We start from the raw sequence: 15,244 nt of genomic DNA, 5'->3' as shown, positions 1-15,244 counted from the left end.
TGAGAGCTGCTCTCTAAAACATGAAGCTAATTTTCTCAGGAGTGTGTGTGTGTGTGTGTGTGTGTGTGCTTGTGCGCACATGCGTGCACTCAGTCACTCAGTCGTGTCTGACTCTTTGAGACCCTATGGGCCGTAGCCCACCAGGCTTCTTTATTCATGGGATTCTCCAGGCAAGAATACTGGATGGGTTGCCATTTCCTTCTCCAAGCTTATCTGTAGAAATGTCAATACTCAGTCTTATTTTTAAAACAGTACTTTTCCCCCAAAGGAGGTGCACCATTCCTGGAAGTATTGCAATACCAGGTTGATGCATGGAGTGGACAGAGCAAGCTCCTATTCCAACTCCTAGTTCCAAAAATCCATTTAATTTCACAGAAGACTGTTCTTTTAAGAATAATGGGTCTCATCACAAGAAAAAAGAAATACGCAACTATGTGCAGTGATGATGTTAACTGAGCTTACTTGAGGAGATTATTTCATGATGTATACAAACACTGAATCATTGTATTATATACCTGAAACAAATATATTGTGTGTCAATTACACCTCAATAAAAAGACTATCAGGGCCTAATTTATGTTAACATTGAGATGATATAATTACTGAAAACTCCTAACATTAATAAAGCATTACTATGTGCCAGGCCCTGTTCTATGTACTGGATCATTTAATCTTCACCATAACTTTACAAGGTAGATTCTGCTACTTTCCCCATTTCAATGAGAAACAGAGAGATCAAGTGACCTGGGGGTCACACAGCTAATTCATGGTAAAGTTTTCATTCAAGTTCAGGTAGCTACAAAGCTCTGCATGTCTAGTCAATATCCAACTCTATGTCTTGACAGCAATTGAAGAAGGGGAAAAAGGCAAAACAGCTAAAACGATGAAGGAAGTGCATGAGATTCTGTACTGAATGAACCTTTTTATTTTGGTAATTGTATGAGGTAATGTTTTGTCCAGTTATACATTCAAAATAGCTGAGAAACTTCATACCCTCTACCTACCCCAATCAGCCAAATTCTTCATGCAAAAATACAGCAAATAAGGGATATCAGATACCTGAGAAAAATCAAAGGGAAAAGCAAAGATCAACAAACAGAATACCCAGCTATGAAGGAAAAGAAATATAGAGTACAGAGAAAATGTTTAAATATTCTTAATAGTACCCTTAGGGATTACAAGAGAATACTCAATCTATAAAAGAAAAAAAAAAGTATGCTAATATAAAAGATCACTTATAAAAGGAGAACAACTTCTTGGAAAATAAATACATGATTACAGAAATAAAATATTCAGTTCCTCCATTGATTAAATTCTATAATAGTCATCCCTCAAGACTAGATTAATTATCTTGAAGATAAATTCAAGAAAATCTTCTAAAACATAGTGAAAAATAAACAAAGAACTCTAAGAACTAAAGGTTAAGGCACCAGATTCAGATTGAAAAAGTTTATCAGATGCTGAAAAGTAAAATCAATTTTGATGGTGGAGGAAAAGACAATGACAATAACAAAATAACCTTGAGATGCACAGGAATACATCCAAACATCTACTGCACAAACTATAATAAAATAATTTTGAAGGATATAAAAATAATCCTACACAATAGAAAATTTACCTGAAGGTTTTGTTTTCCCTAAAATTGTTCTACAATTTAACACAATTTTAATAAAAATCCTAGTAGCAATACAGACAAAACTTCAAAAATTGGTGATAAAATTCAAATAGAAGAATAAAAGACAAAGAATAGCTAAGATGATTTTGAAGAAGAATGAGCTGCCTATCAGTTATCAAGATTCATACACGAGTGGAACAGGCAACACCACATGGTGCTGGCACAGAAGTGGACCACCAGTGGGACAGAGTAGAGAATCCAGGAATGTGGAAACCCCTTATACTACAAAACCAGGGAAAAATCAGTGGGGAAAAGATAAACTAGTTAATGCATTTTTCAAGGACAAATTATTTTCCGAGTTGAACAAATAATGGTCCTTGCCTCACACAACACTGAAAATTAATTTTAGATCGATTAAAAGTCAGAATGCCAAGGGAACTGTAAGGCTTTTAGAAAGTAACAAAGTAACATATTGAAAGATCTTTTTGATACAGTAAAGTTGACTGTATCAAGGAATATCATTTCTAGGTATGAAACTTAGAAGAATCTGCACATATGAACACAAGGAGATGTGTACAAAAATACTCATTTTACAAACTCTTGTAGTAGTGAAAAACTTGGGAAAAAATTGAAAATAAATACATTGAAATATATACCTACCTATATGAAAAAAAGAAAAAAAACTAAAAAGAAAAATAACATTAAACTATATAAAACCAGTTACTTACAGATATTTTAAACAATATGAAAAAATTCATATTGGTGTACTCAATTAATGCATATAAAACTTTAAATCATTCATTACTTCATAATATTATTTATAGAAATATATACATAGTGAAAATATAAAATCATACATAAGAAGAACCAACTTCATGAGAGTCACTCCCTCTGTGGGAGTGAGAAGTGAAACCAGACCTTCAATAAAATCTGTAATGTTTTATTGTATCCACAAACATATGGGTATTATGTTATTGGCCGTGCTTTTGTGTATGTTTATACTATGCTGTGAGACATTGAGTTATTAAGACAAAAGACACTAAACATTAAAATGAACATTATGCTTTCTCACAGCAAACAACTTTTTCAGCACCTGGGAACATCTCAGCAGGAAATATATAATAGTAATTGCCCACACAAATGTTTTAATGTGCACTCTCTCATCACTTCATGGGAAATAGATGGAGAAACAGTGTAAACAGTGTCAGACTTTATTTTGGGGGGCTCCAAAATCACTGCAGATGGTGACTGCAGCCATGAAATTAAAAGACACTTACTCCTTGGAAGGAAAGTTATGACCAACCTAGATAGCATATTCAAAAGCAGAGACATTACTTTGCCAACAAAGGTCCGTCTAGTCAAGGCTATGGTTTTTCCAGTGGTCATGTATGGATGTGAGAGTTGGACTGTGAAGAAAGCTGAGTGCCAAAGAATTGATGTTTTTGAACTGTGGTGTTGCAAAAGACTCTTGAGAGTCCCTTGGACTGCAAGGAAATCCAACCAGTCCATTCAAAAGAAAATCATCCCTGGGTGTTCTTTGGAAGGAATGATGGTAAAGCTGAAACTCCAGTACTTTGGCCACCTCATGCGAAGAGTTGACTCATTGGAAAAGACTCTGATGCTGGGAGGGATTGGGGGAAGGAGGAAAAGGGGACGACAGAGGATGAGATGGCTGGATGGCATCACTGACTCGATGGACGTGAGTTTGAGTGAACTCCGGGAGTTGGTGATGGACAGGGAGGCCTGGTGTGCTGCAATTCATGGGGTCACAAAGAGTCGGACATGACTGAGTGACTGAACTTAACTGAACTGACTGAAATAAGGATATAACCTCCTATAGTGATTATGAGTAAGCATTTTATATTTCAAGGACCTCCTGGGATTGAGAAAAGAAATTTGAGTGGAAAGCCCTATCCATTTGTCAGGTTCCCATTCTCTAAGGCTGTGGCCACTCTGAGCAAGTCTTGGAAGAACCATTCTCATGCTCTCAGGAACAATTTAGAGCTTTTCATCCTGTGTTTGGGTTAATTAATGGAACTATATGTTTAGAAACCTACTCTAGTGATCAGAGATTAGTGAAGAAAGTGGGAGAAGGAGAGAACAGGGTTTTGTTTGAAATTTAATGTTTCTCTTCCAACAATATAGTAAATGAAATGGAGTCATCATCATGACTAGATTATAACTTGATAGAGATTATAACTGAGGACACAAAACTAAGGTCCCAAATGGTGAGTGAACAACATGGATGTCCAGTAAAGCCCAAGATAGCCCAGGATAAGACCTTTAAATGAGTTGCACAGAACCCATGGAAAATAAACCCGAAGGACCTTGAGAAGGTAACAGGCAGGAAGCCCAGGGGTCTCCAAATGGAGGAAATATGCTGCAAGTATCAGACATTTGTATCTCTCTTAAGCAGCAGGAGGAAACAAACTAGTGATATTTTTTTTCCTTCTCTATACAATTTAAAAGAAGGTTTCTCTTAAAATACTGTGTTGCCATAATGACACCTGGTCTCACCTGAAGTTAACTATTCTCAAACCTTGAGTTAACCAATACATTTTTCTTATGGAAATGTTTGTCTTAAGCTATGTTAATGTACTATGCATTTATCCCAGACTCTGTCTTCAAGTCGGTTTCCCCCTAATGGATCAGAACCTACTTGACAAACCATTATGTTATACTCAGATATTGTTCCCCTAATCTATGTAAATGAAACTATTTGTATGGTAACCTGCTCTTCTACATGATTCAAGTCAATTGTTTTATGGCCTAGGATGAATCGCCTGGTGCTGAGATTATCCCAAAATACATCTTATGGATGAGGGGCCTGGTGCCATTCTGGGTTTTAAGACATTCCTTTCTTTCATTAACAGACTGCTAGTGACTGTATATCATCCAGCTGAAGACTAGCAGGGGGGTACTCTTACTGCCCCCTTCTGATGCCTATGTCAGAAGCTTTCTCTCTCTCCTTTGTACTTTAATAAAACTTTATTACACAAAAGCTCTGAGAGATCAAGCCTCGTCTCTGGCCCCAGATTGAATTCTCCTCTGGAGTCCAAGAATCCTGACGTCTTTTCATTCAGCAACAACCTTTCATCTTGGGGGCTCGTCCCAGGATCCTTCAGGACAAGGTAAAGATGCTTGGAGCTCTAGTTCTTTGTTCTCCTAGCGAACAAGTTTTCTGCTGTACTTTACTAACTCTATGGTGTGCTAGTGTAAATGAATGAAATGCCCTGCATGAAGCAAGTGAAGAGCCCTGCTCTGTGGTTCTGCAGTGATCTCATATGGCTTATGGCAGAAACCTATCAGGGGTTTATACTGACCTTCCAATGCCAGGAGGCACACAATGTCTCCTTTGGAGACTGACTAGAAATGGGCAAAGCACGTGGACCGAACTCTCCTTTCTCAGTCAAACTTTTTGGTCTCTTTGACCGTTTCATAACTCCTTGGGAATTAGAAGTACTAACCTAATCTGTTTGGTCATAGACTTTCAAGGGACTTCTGATCTATGCTGTTACTGTGTACTGTGACTTAGGTCCCTAACTTGGATTGGTAGTCAGGAAGCACCTAGCCTCACTAGGAATCAGAAGTTTGGAAGCTAGATGGAGCTCTAGCTCCAAGAGCATCTCTGAGGTTAAAGATTACTCAGATTGGAACTACAATGGGTTCTTTCCTTTGGTACCACTGGCTCTTAGTGGACCAGAGGAGGCTCTTATACTGGTATGGTGACGGTTAGAAGGAACATCTCAGTTTTATGTTTGTATCGGTCTTATTGTGGTCAGGAATATACTCAGGGCCATGCACAGGCACTCAGGTGACGAACGTTTCCCCCAGCGGTCTTAGCTTGGGAGACATTCTGGAAGGTTACTCTGATTGCACCCCGGGTGGCATCAGAGACAAGCAAGGTTTTAATGGTGAAGCTGGACGTCAGTCAGGGATGCCATCAGGTCTACCCCTGGTGCATCCCTACCCCATCTTGGTGGTAGAACTGAGAGGGACGAGTATGATGCCTGTGTCTGTAAGGGACGGACTAAGTCCAACCAGGAAAGAAAAGATTTTGGTGTAAAGTCTGTCTACACCCCGATCTAGAGCAGGGAAGGATGCCTCTGGTAAAAAGATGGTGCTGGTCGCTTTTTTTCTCCTGGGAGCTAACAATTCCAGCCTCACTCCTTTGAACTGTATCCTGAAAAACTGAGATAGATTTGATACTCATGGCTTAAAGAAGACACACCTGGTCTTCCTATGTGATACTACATGGCTGCAGTACCCACTGAAAGAGATTTAAAAAAAGCAGGTTTCTCCAATCTACCCCTGAGATCACATGCACAGAACAGCCGAAGAAACTGAGGAACAGCCACACAAGCTGTTGCCTCTTCATAAAATACCCACCGGGAAAAATGATCAGTCTATGAGAGTTAGTAAGCCTTTTTCTTATCAAGAAATACAAAAAATCAAGGAGGATCTGAGAGACTATTTAGAAGACCCCAAAAAATATGTTAGAGCTTTTAAAGGTGTTACTCTGCTTTATGACCTTACTTGGAAGCATGTGATGTATATCTTGGGACAAACACTGACTCCTGTCTCAAAGACTCGAGTTTTGGGAAAAGCAGTTGCTTACGCTTATTCCTTGGAAGGAAAGTTATGACCAACATAGATAGCATATTGAAAAGCAGAGACATTACTTTGCCAACAAAGGTCCATCTAGTCAAGGCTATGGTTTTTCCAGTGGTCATGTATGGATGTGAGAGTTGGACTGTGAAGAAAGCTGAGCACCGAAGAATTGATGTTTTTGAACTGTGGTGTTGGAGAAGACTCTTGAGAGTCCCTTGGACTGCAAGGAGATCCAACCAGTCCATTCTGAAGGAGATCAGCCCTGGGTGTTCTTTGGAAGGAATGATGTAAAAGCTGAAACTCCAGTACTTTGGCCACCTCATGCGAAGAGTTGATTCATTGGAAAAGCCTCTGATGCTGGGAGGGATTGGGGGCAGGAAGAGAAGGGGACGACAGAAGATGAGATGGCTGGATGGCATCACTGACTTGATGGACGTGAGTTTGAGTGAACTCTGGGAGTTGGTGATGGACAGGGAGGCCTGGTGTGCTGCGATTCATGGGGTCACAAAGAGTCGGACACAACTGAGCAACTGAACTGAACTGATAGAGATAAATGGCTAGGTAATAAATCAGTAGCAAAGAAAAAGGATGAGATAACCATCCTCCCCACTGAAAATCAGATGGTCCCAGCTATGGAACCAGATTCAACAACAACCTTTCAACCCCATGGTCCTTTAGAACAGCTCTGCTCTTGCCAATCAGCCAATGACCACAGCATGGTTCCAGAGATAGCTAGGCCTGGAACTCACAGCACACATGTAGGCTTGGACATTTACTGTTGTTCTTTGATCTCAGTTTGGATTTGAAATAACACTGTGTTCTTTTTATATGTAAAATACAGTTCTTTTATGCACCTCTTTCAGGTATGTGATTTCATTTAATTTTTATAGCTGCCTAATGTGATTGGCCGTGTGCAGTGGGGAAAGTAATAAAGGGGCCAAAACTTTACCCAAATTCTCTAGTAAGAGAACAATACAGTTAGGTTCGTTGAAGTTTTCTGACTGCTGTACACTTAAATTGAGAGAAGACTTTCATGTCAGTTCCTTTTCCCCTTATCCTGATCCTGTTGGGCAGCCACGGACTTCTCTGGTAAACAATCCTACCAATGCAGGAGACGCAGGTTTGATCCCTGGGTCTAGACTGGGACGATCCCCTCAAGAAGGAAATGGAAACCCACTCCAGTATTCTTGCCTGGGAAATTCTATGGACAGAGGAGCCTATGGGGCTAGAGCCCATGGGGTCACAAAAGAGATGGACATGACTTAGCAGCTAAACAATGTTGGCCAGGACTTCCTGGTGGAGCAAGAGTACTGGATGGGCTGCCTCAGGGTCACCCATGGTGCTTACTGAAGCAAAGCTGGCTGACCCCATCACTGGGGATTCTAACTTTAGAGGGTGAGTTACAGCCTTAGAATCTAGTTATTTTTAAAGTTCCATGGGTAGTTTTTTTTGTTGCTATTTGCTAAGCAGTGTCTGACTTTTGGGCTTCCCTTATAGCTCAGTTGGTAAAGAATCCACCTGCAGTGCAGGAGACCTGGGTTCTTGCAACCCTATGGACTGTAGCCCACCAGGTTCCTCTGTCTATGGGATTTTTCCAAGCAAGAATACTGGAGAGAGTTGCCATTTCCTTCTCCAGGGAATCTCCTTGACCCAGGGATTGAACCGACGTGTGTTGTAGCCTGTATTGTATCAAACTGTATTGTACATGAGAAAAATTTACACTATGGAATTTGAAAAAAAATACTGCAAATCAGGATATTTTTCTCCTCTAGGAGACTTGCTGCTAATTTACCATCTACCCACTGACTGTGGAGAAAGGAAGAAATCAAGTATTATAAACATAAACATTTTATACAATACTGTTTCATTTAATTAAATCTTATACTAAGAGTATTGATACCCCATCAACTATTAACCACTTGAAAAATGCAAGACAATCTCTTCTTTAAAACACAAAAGTTTTATATTATCCCATTTTCTTCCTGAACTCATTTTTTCTTTGATATCATCAGAGAATTTTATTCAAATATAATGTTTGAAGCTTGAAATTCTTTTTATATTCCTTCTATCACATTTTTTTTCTGTCCTAGAATATATATCAAAATTAAAATTAGAGATCTAACTTTTTCCTATTATCTTAAGGTTCTAAGTTTTAAATGAATTTTTTTCTGGGTTAGGTTATCACCACTATTATTTGTAGTTGACAGTTGATCAAAATAACACATATAAATAATTATTATTTATAAACAACATCTTCTGATGCAAAACATGTATGATTTGGAAATGCATCTTTTTATACAATAGATGGGGCTGTTAAGATTAGTTTATATGTTCAAGGATAAATATTATTTACAGCTAGAATGGGACTGACCCCAGCCTGAACTTTATTACTTTTTTTTTTCCTTTATTTAATGGAAACACTGGGGTAAAAAGTTTATTTAAAAGATAGATAGGGCTGAAAAATAATGCTGCAGTAGAACTCTTCAATTCTCTAAATTTCTTCTCAGATACAGGCCAAAAAAAATCAGGATGACCTAATTATCAAAAATAATTATTTGATGTAATGTAATAATTGAGTTAGGTTCTCCTCAAGTTGTATTGCAAGCACATACTTGGGAAACAATTAAATTCAAAGAAATTCCCCATAATAGTTGGTCATTCCTTTTCTCACTACCAGCTGCAATATTTCTGTTTCTTCCTTTCTTGGCAAGAATAAGTGAAAACTGTGTCCTCTTTTCCTTTTTGTTAAAGTGTAGAAAAGCTAACTTTGAAAAGGGAGATGATAAAGGAGAGTCTCCTTAGAAGGTGAATCTTCAGACTGACTCATATTAGGAATATGATCAAATACGGACACTGAAGTCTTCAAAATTGACATCCATAACACTATTGATGCTCTCATGGCCCTGAGAGCTTCATTCTATACACTCAATAGAATCGTGGAGCTGGAATGGCCCTGATCTGAACCACAGCCCACAGCTGAGCCACCGCCCTCCCAGTTCTTTCTTTACAGGCAGTAAAGAACCTCACTTATCCTTGAGTGTGAATGTTGCACACAGCACTTTTACTAAGTGTTTACTGCTTACCCAGGTATGCCTGTATATGAAGTATGGAACTAACTTTCTAATGAACAAATAAGTATACAGAAATTTAACTTTGTTGGTCACAGTAACAAAGCCTAATGTCTAGAACTTACAGGTTAAATTTGGTGGTCTCATCATCTATTGTAATCTTAAAATTCCTTCCACATCTTTTACTAGTTTCTCTTTTTTCTTTCCCAAATCCCCATCTGTTTCAACAGGAAAAGGGATACTCTGAAGTAGTGTAAATCTTCCTGAAGTATCTTTCTTCTAACTATTTTCTAACTATTTAGAGCAATAACACTTAAACTTGTTTTCTCAAGGAATATGATGAAAGGTGGGCATTTGTCTTCATAAGAAAATGCATTTCTGCAAATACATGTAAAGTGTGCCTTCAACTGCAGAGGATGTCATTGATTCTATGAAGCCCATCCATCTCCAGTTAAGAAACTCTTTTGGAAGCACAGTAGGAAGACTGGAGACAGATTATCTGTTAGAACGTGTTGTTGTTGTTCAGCTGCTAAGTCGTGTCTGACTCTTTGGGACCCCATGGACTGCAGGACACCAGGCTTCCCTGTCCTTCACCATCTCCTGAAGTTTGCTCAAACTCAGGCCCATTGAGATGCATGCTATCCAACCATCTCACCCTCTGTTGACTCCTTCTCCTCTTGCCCTCAGTCTTTCCCAGCATCAGGGTCCTTTCCAGTAAGTTGGCACTTCACATCAGGTGGCCAAAATGTTGGAGTTTCAGCTTCAGCATCAGTCCTTCCAATGAATATGCAGGATTGATTTCCTTTAGAATTGACTGGTTTGATCTCTTGTAGTTCAAGGGACTCCCAAGAGTCTTCTCAAGCACCACAATTTTAAAGCATCAATTCTTTGGTGCTCAGTTTTTTTATAGTCCAACTCTCACATCCATACATGACTACTGGAAAAACCATAGCTTTGTACACGGACCTTTGTTGGGAAAATGATGTCTCTGCTTTTTAATACTCTGACTAGGTTTATCATAGCTTTCCTTCCAAAGAGCAAATGTCTTTTAATTTCATGGCTACAGTCACCATCTGCTGTGATTTTGGAGCCCCCCAAAATAAAATCTGTCACTGTTTCCACTTTCCCCCATCTATTTGCCATGAAGTGATAGTGTACAACATTTTAATGATTAAAATAAATAAGCAACATTTTAATACAAAAATATTTTGGTTATTATTCAGGAAAAATGGGCTAGGCTTTCTGAAAATGGTCAATTTCTCAGGCATATTTGAAATATTACAATGTGCAGTGGCTACGGAAGATGAAGCACAGGACTTCGAGTCAAGCACACTGAGATTCTGATTTTAGGACTTCATTTTATTCCCTCCATGACCTTGAGTCACATCAGTAGTTTCTGGGCCTCTCACATTACTTATTTGCTAAATGTGGATAATATCAGCATCTTATAGGGTGTTATGAGGATGAAAAAAGTAATAAAAGTGAATGTCTAATACCATGCCATGCATGTGAGTGTGCTCAATAAACGGTAGTTCTTGCTTTTTTAATTTAAATTAACTGTTTTAGGAATGTTTCCATTTCATAAAATAAGGTGCACAAGTAGGACATTCTTAACAAAAGAAATGTAAGATTTTGGGACTCAGCGAGACACAGGAACTCTTTGGTGGATGTTTTGAATCTAGAGAGCTTCTCTGGTAGCTCAGATGGCAAAGAATCTGCCTGCAATGCAGGAGACCTGGGTTTGATCCCTGGGTCAGGAAGATTCACGTGGAGAAGGGAAGTTACCCACTCCAGTATTCTTGTCTGGAGAATTCCATGGACAGAGGAGCCTGGTGGGCTACAGTCCATGGGGGCGCAAAGAGTCAGATATGACTGAGGACTAACACTTTCACTTTGGAACCTGGGCTGCTTATTTCTGAATCTTATATTCTCTTCATAGAACAAAAGCCACACTGATGAATCCTGTTGGAAATGAACACACCAGGATTTACTCTTAGACTCATGCAAAAGTGTAAGATGCCTGTCAAATTCCTGTAGAATTTAATGAGAAATACCATTATAAATCTCTTTTTTTAATATCAATGAGAATATTAGGCCTCATAAAAGTGCTGGTCCTTAGGCAATAAGAAACAGATCTGTTGTCAATTAAGGGTTATACAGTCAAGATTATAACCAAGGAATATATTTTAAAGCTTTTATCCAGCAGAATGTAGAATGGCTTTGGTATAAACTTTTAAGAAAATTAACCTTCTTCTTAGGTCACTACTCATTCCTTCCAAGTAACACAATGACAGAATGTTTATAAATGTAATAATCTTAATCACACAAAAGAGAAACATGAAGTCTAAGTATATCTTATTTCTTTTTCCTACCTGAAACCTCAACTGAAGAATTATTTACCAAACAGTGTTTCTGAAAATTTGGACAAGTGTGCTGCTGCTGCTGCTAAGTCATTTCAGTCATGTATGACCCTGTGTGACCCCATAGACGGCAGCCCACCAGGCTCTGCTGTCCCTGGGATTCTCCAGGCAGGAACACTGGACTGGGTTGCCATTTCCTTCTCCAATGCATGAAAGTGAAAAGCGAAGGTGAAGTCACTCAGTCATATCTGACCCCTAGCGACCTCATGGACTGCAGCCCACCAGGCTCCTCTGTCCATGGGATTTTCCAGGCAAGAGTACTGGAGTGGGTTTCTTTTGCCCTCTCCATTGGTCAAGTTTGCATTAAAAAAAAAAAAAAAAAAAAACCTCTGGTGACAAATTTTAAATCAGTGAAAACTGAAAAGATCAAACCTCAAAACTCTCAGCAAGACAGTTTTGAAAGGAAATGTTAACAGGCCCAGTGCTGGGTGCTACTGTGATAAACAGATGAACCCTTTCCTGTGTGCCTGATTCCAGCTACACCCATTGGCCAGAGTCACTGTTGGCCAAACCATGCTCTTCTAACCACTGGGCACTGAGAGAAGTGCCAGAAATAATAAGTTGGAGCTTAAGCAAAAGCTGAGAGGAAACACTTGATGTCAGATATGACCTTCCTATTGTTTTGAGAGAACGTGGATGCTGGAAAGAGTAAATACCTGTGTGTTTGAGACTTAATGTATATATGCTGACTGTCAGAATGGTTCTTATTTTCCCTGGCTACTCCCAACTGCCACAAGATGATCTTTTTCTGATGTTTACTTTAATGGTGACGTTCCTTTCCAGGCTGCTATCCAGAGTTATTCTAGTGTCAAGAATGTTTTTTTTTTAATACTAATAAATATATGAAATTATGAAACATCAGACAGACATTTGTCAACATTAGCTAAGCTCATTCATATGGCTGTGACGCTATATCCACTCACAGTGAATTCATTTTGCTAAAAGGGACAAATGACTTCCTATACCTTCCACGCTTATACTCAGCATTTGTATCACTGGTATGTGTCAGGGAGGCAACAAGGAGGAAAATCTCACACACAAAACAATGTACATCCATTCTCCTTATATGCCTTCATGGTTATTCCTATCAAAATATCTCCACAAAGGCCATAGCTGATCCTACATAGAAGGACAAGACTGGTAGCTCCTGTTAACAAAAGCCACATAGACTCTGGCAGCCAGTCAAAGTTAAACTGACCCAAAATCATGTAGTTTCCAGACTTGGCTTTTCCTATTTTGCAAGCCACAAGGCAATTTAACTTGCCATTTATATATAAGACTTCATTCACTGGTACAAATTCCATCTGAAACCTATGTATAATAATATTTATATCTCCAAAGTACCAATGAAAACCACAGAATTTTAGAGTCAAAGGGGACCAAAGAAATGGTAATATTGAAAGATACAATTGAAAAGTTGTAGGCATTCAAAAGTTACTTTGTGTATTATGTGCCAGACATTGAAACTAAAAAAGTAAATGGCATTATCCCTACTTTTAGGGATTTCACATCCTGGGAGGAAGAAAGATTAACAGGGAACAAAATTATACTAAAAATGACCATGTTCACTGATAGAGGAATAGACATAGGCACAGGAAGGAGGTAATAATCTTTTAAAGTCAGTTCTGGCTTCCTAGAGAAGGCAAATTTTTGTTCAGTTAACAAGGATAAGATATGTTATGGAATGAAATGTTAGTCAGGCATCCTGCAGAAAGGTGGAGTAGAAAGATTTTCTACTTTCTTCCCTCTGGGGAAGAAAGTCGGAGGGAAAAGGTATTCCAAGACTAGAAAATAGCATGAACAAAATAAACACAGGGTTGTTAACCTACATGCTGTATTTGTGTAACAAGAGTAAAATGTAGATGACATGAAGCATGGGATAAGTGGAAGAAAAGTGTTGCTTCACTTGACTCCAAGCAGTGAGGAACCATGGATGATTTTTAGCAAAAGAGTGGCATAGTTATATCTGTCCTTTATAATATTAACTTTAATTGTATGGCAAAGGATGGACTGAAAAAGGAAATAAGAGGAAAAAGCTCTATAGATACCCAATGAGAAAACAAACTATACAAAAAGTATTGATTAATTCTAAATAATATCAATGAATAAAATTGATTAATAAGGGTCAAATGAGGGCTTAATCTCCTTTCATCTTGAGCCCATGATTTCTGTTTTCTCGCTGGTTCTACATATAAGTCAGCTCTCCATGCCTTCAGGTTCTGCATCTGTGGACTCAACCAAATCTTTGATCTGCTTTTGGTTATATCCACAGATGCAGATCCGTAGATATCCAGGATTGACTCTACTGATAAAATGTAAGATAAAGTTACCCAAGGTTCAAGTAAAAGAACTAGACATGTTTAGAAATGTTTAAAAGCATTTAGCACATTGACATCCCAGTTGTCTGCAATGTTTTTGCTCAAGACCTGCTGTTAACTGCAATTTGGGATGCTTGAAGGAAAAGACTGTGTCACAGAAAACCATGGGTAGTCCGGCTGCTTGTGGAAAAAGCAGCAGGACTTTGGTACTGTGAATTGTATGAATAAAGATGCAGTCCTATGAATTCCTGGTTTTAAATAATTTGTCAAATACCTGGCAGCCAGCACTGATGGAGGCAGGATGGGCTGGTAGCGCCCAGGGCTGCTGCCTCTGCTCCTGCACTTCCTGCTTCCACTTGTGGGTTGCAACAAGGAAATTTTTTCATGGAGACAAAAGGATTCCTTCCTGATTTAGGACTCTGGGACCCTGCCCTTGTACCTATTCTCTGGTGATTTTGCTCAGTCTATTGCTTGCCTGACTAACTTTCATTCCAGGATTCTAACCAGACCACACCTGGTCAGAATACCTACCCTCCCCATTCCTGCTGTCTCATTTGTAACCTCTTAGCCCAGACCTCGGAGAAGGCAATGGCACCCCCACTTCCAGTCCTCTTGCCTGGAAAATCCCATGGATGGAGGAGCCTGGTGGGCTGCAGTCCATGGGGTCACTAGGGGTCGGATATGACTGAGTGACTTCACTTTTGTTTTTCACTTTCATGCATTGGAGAAGGAAATGGCAACCCAGTCCAGTGTTCCTGCCTGGAGAATTCCAGGGATGGGGGAGCCTGGTGGCCTACCATCTATGGGGTCCCACAGAGTGGGACATGACTGAAACGATTTAGCAGCAGCAGCAGCAACCCAGACCTCCAATTTAGAGTCATTCAGAGTTCTGGCACAAAAAACTAAAGTGGCTTAGAGATAAAAATAGTTCTATAAAGTGAATCTTTAGTGGCATGATTTGAAGTAAAAACACTTAAAGACACAAATACATCAAATTTAGCATGTTTTCAGTTGTTCTAAATTGTTTTACTGAATATTCAGTCTCTATTATAAATAATGACTGTCTAGATATTTTGTTTTTCTTAGCTTAATAAAATGAATGGAATAGACTTACCTGAAATAAATAATGAATATAAGATTATTAAAGAACCTAGTAAAATCTTAGAATTGAGAGAGTAGAGATCATCAAGCATGACCTGTTTTCCAATATAT

At 38.9% G+C, this 15,244-nt stretch overlaps 1 pseudogene; it reads right to left on the bottom strand.

Annotated features, from left to right (window-relative positions):
* Positions 1–266: 266 nt before the first annotated feature.
* LOC147354916 (U2 spliceosomal RNA) lies at positions 267–424 on the bottom strand (annotated as a pseudogene).
* Between the last annotated feature and the right edge of the window lie 14,820 nt (positions 425–15,244).

Source organism: Bos grunniens, chromosome 17 (assembly GCF_055505025.1).
Source record: "Bos grunniens cultivar Pamir isolate PY7600 chromosome 17, Bosgru_T2T1.0, whole genome shotgun sequence".
Classification (NCBI taxonomy): domain Eukaryota; kingdom Metazoa; phylum Chordata; class Mammalia; order Artiodactyla; family Bovidae; genus Bos; species Bos grunniens.
This window is presented reverse-complemented; position numbering and strand designations above follow the sequence as displayed.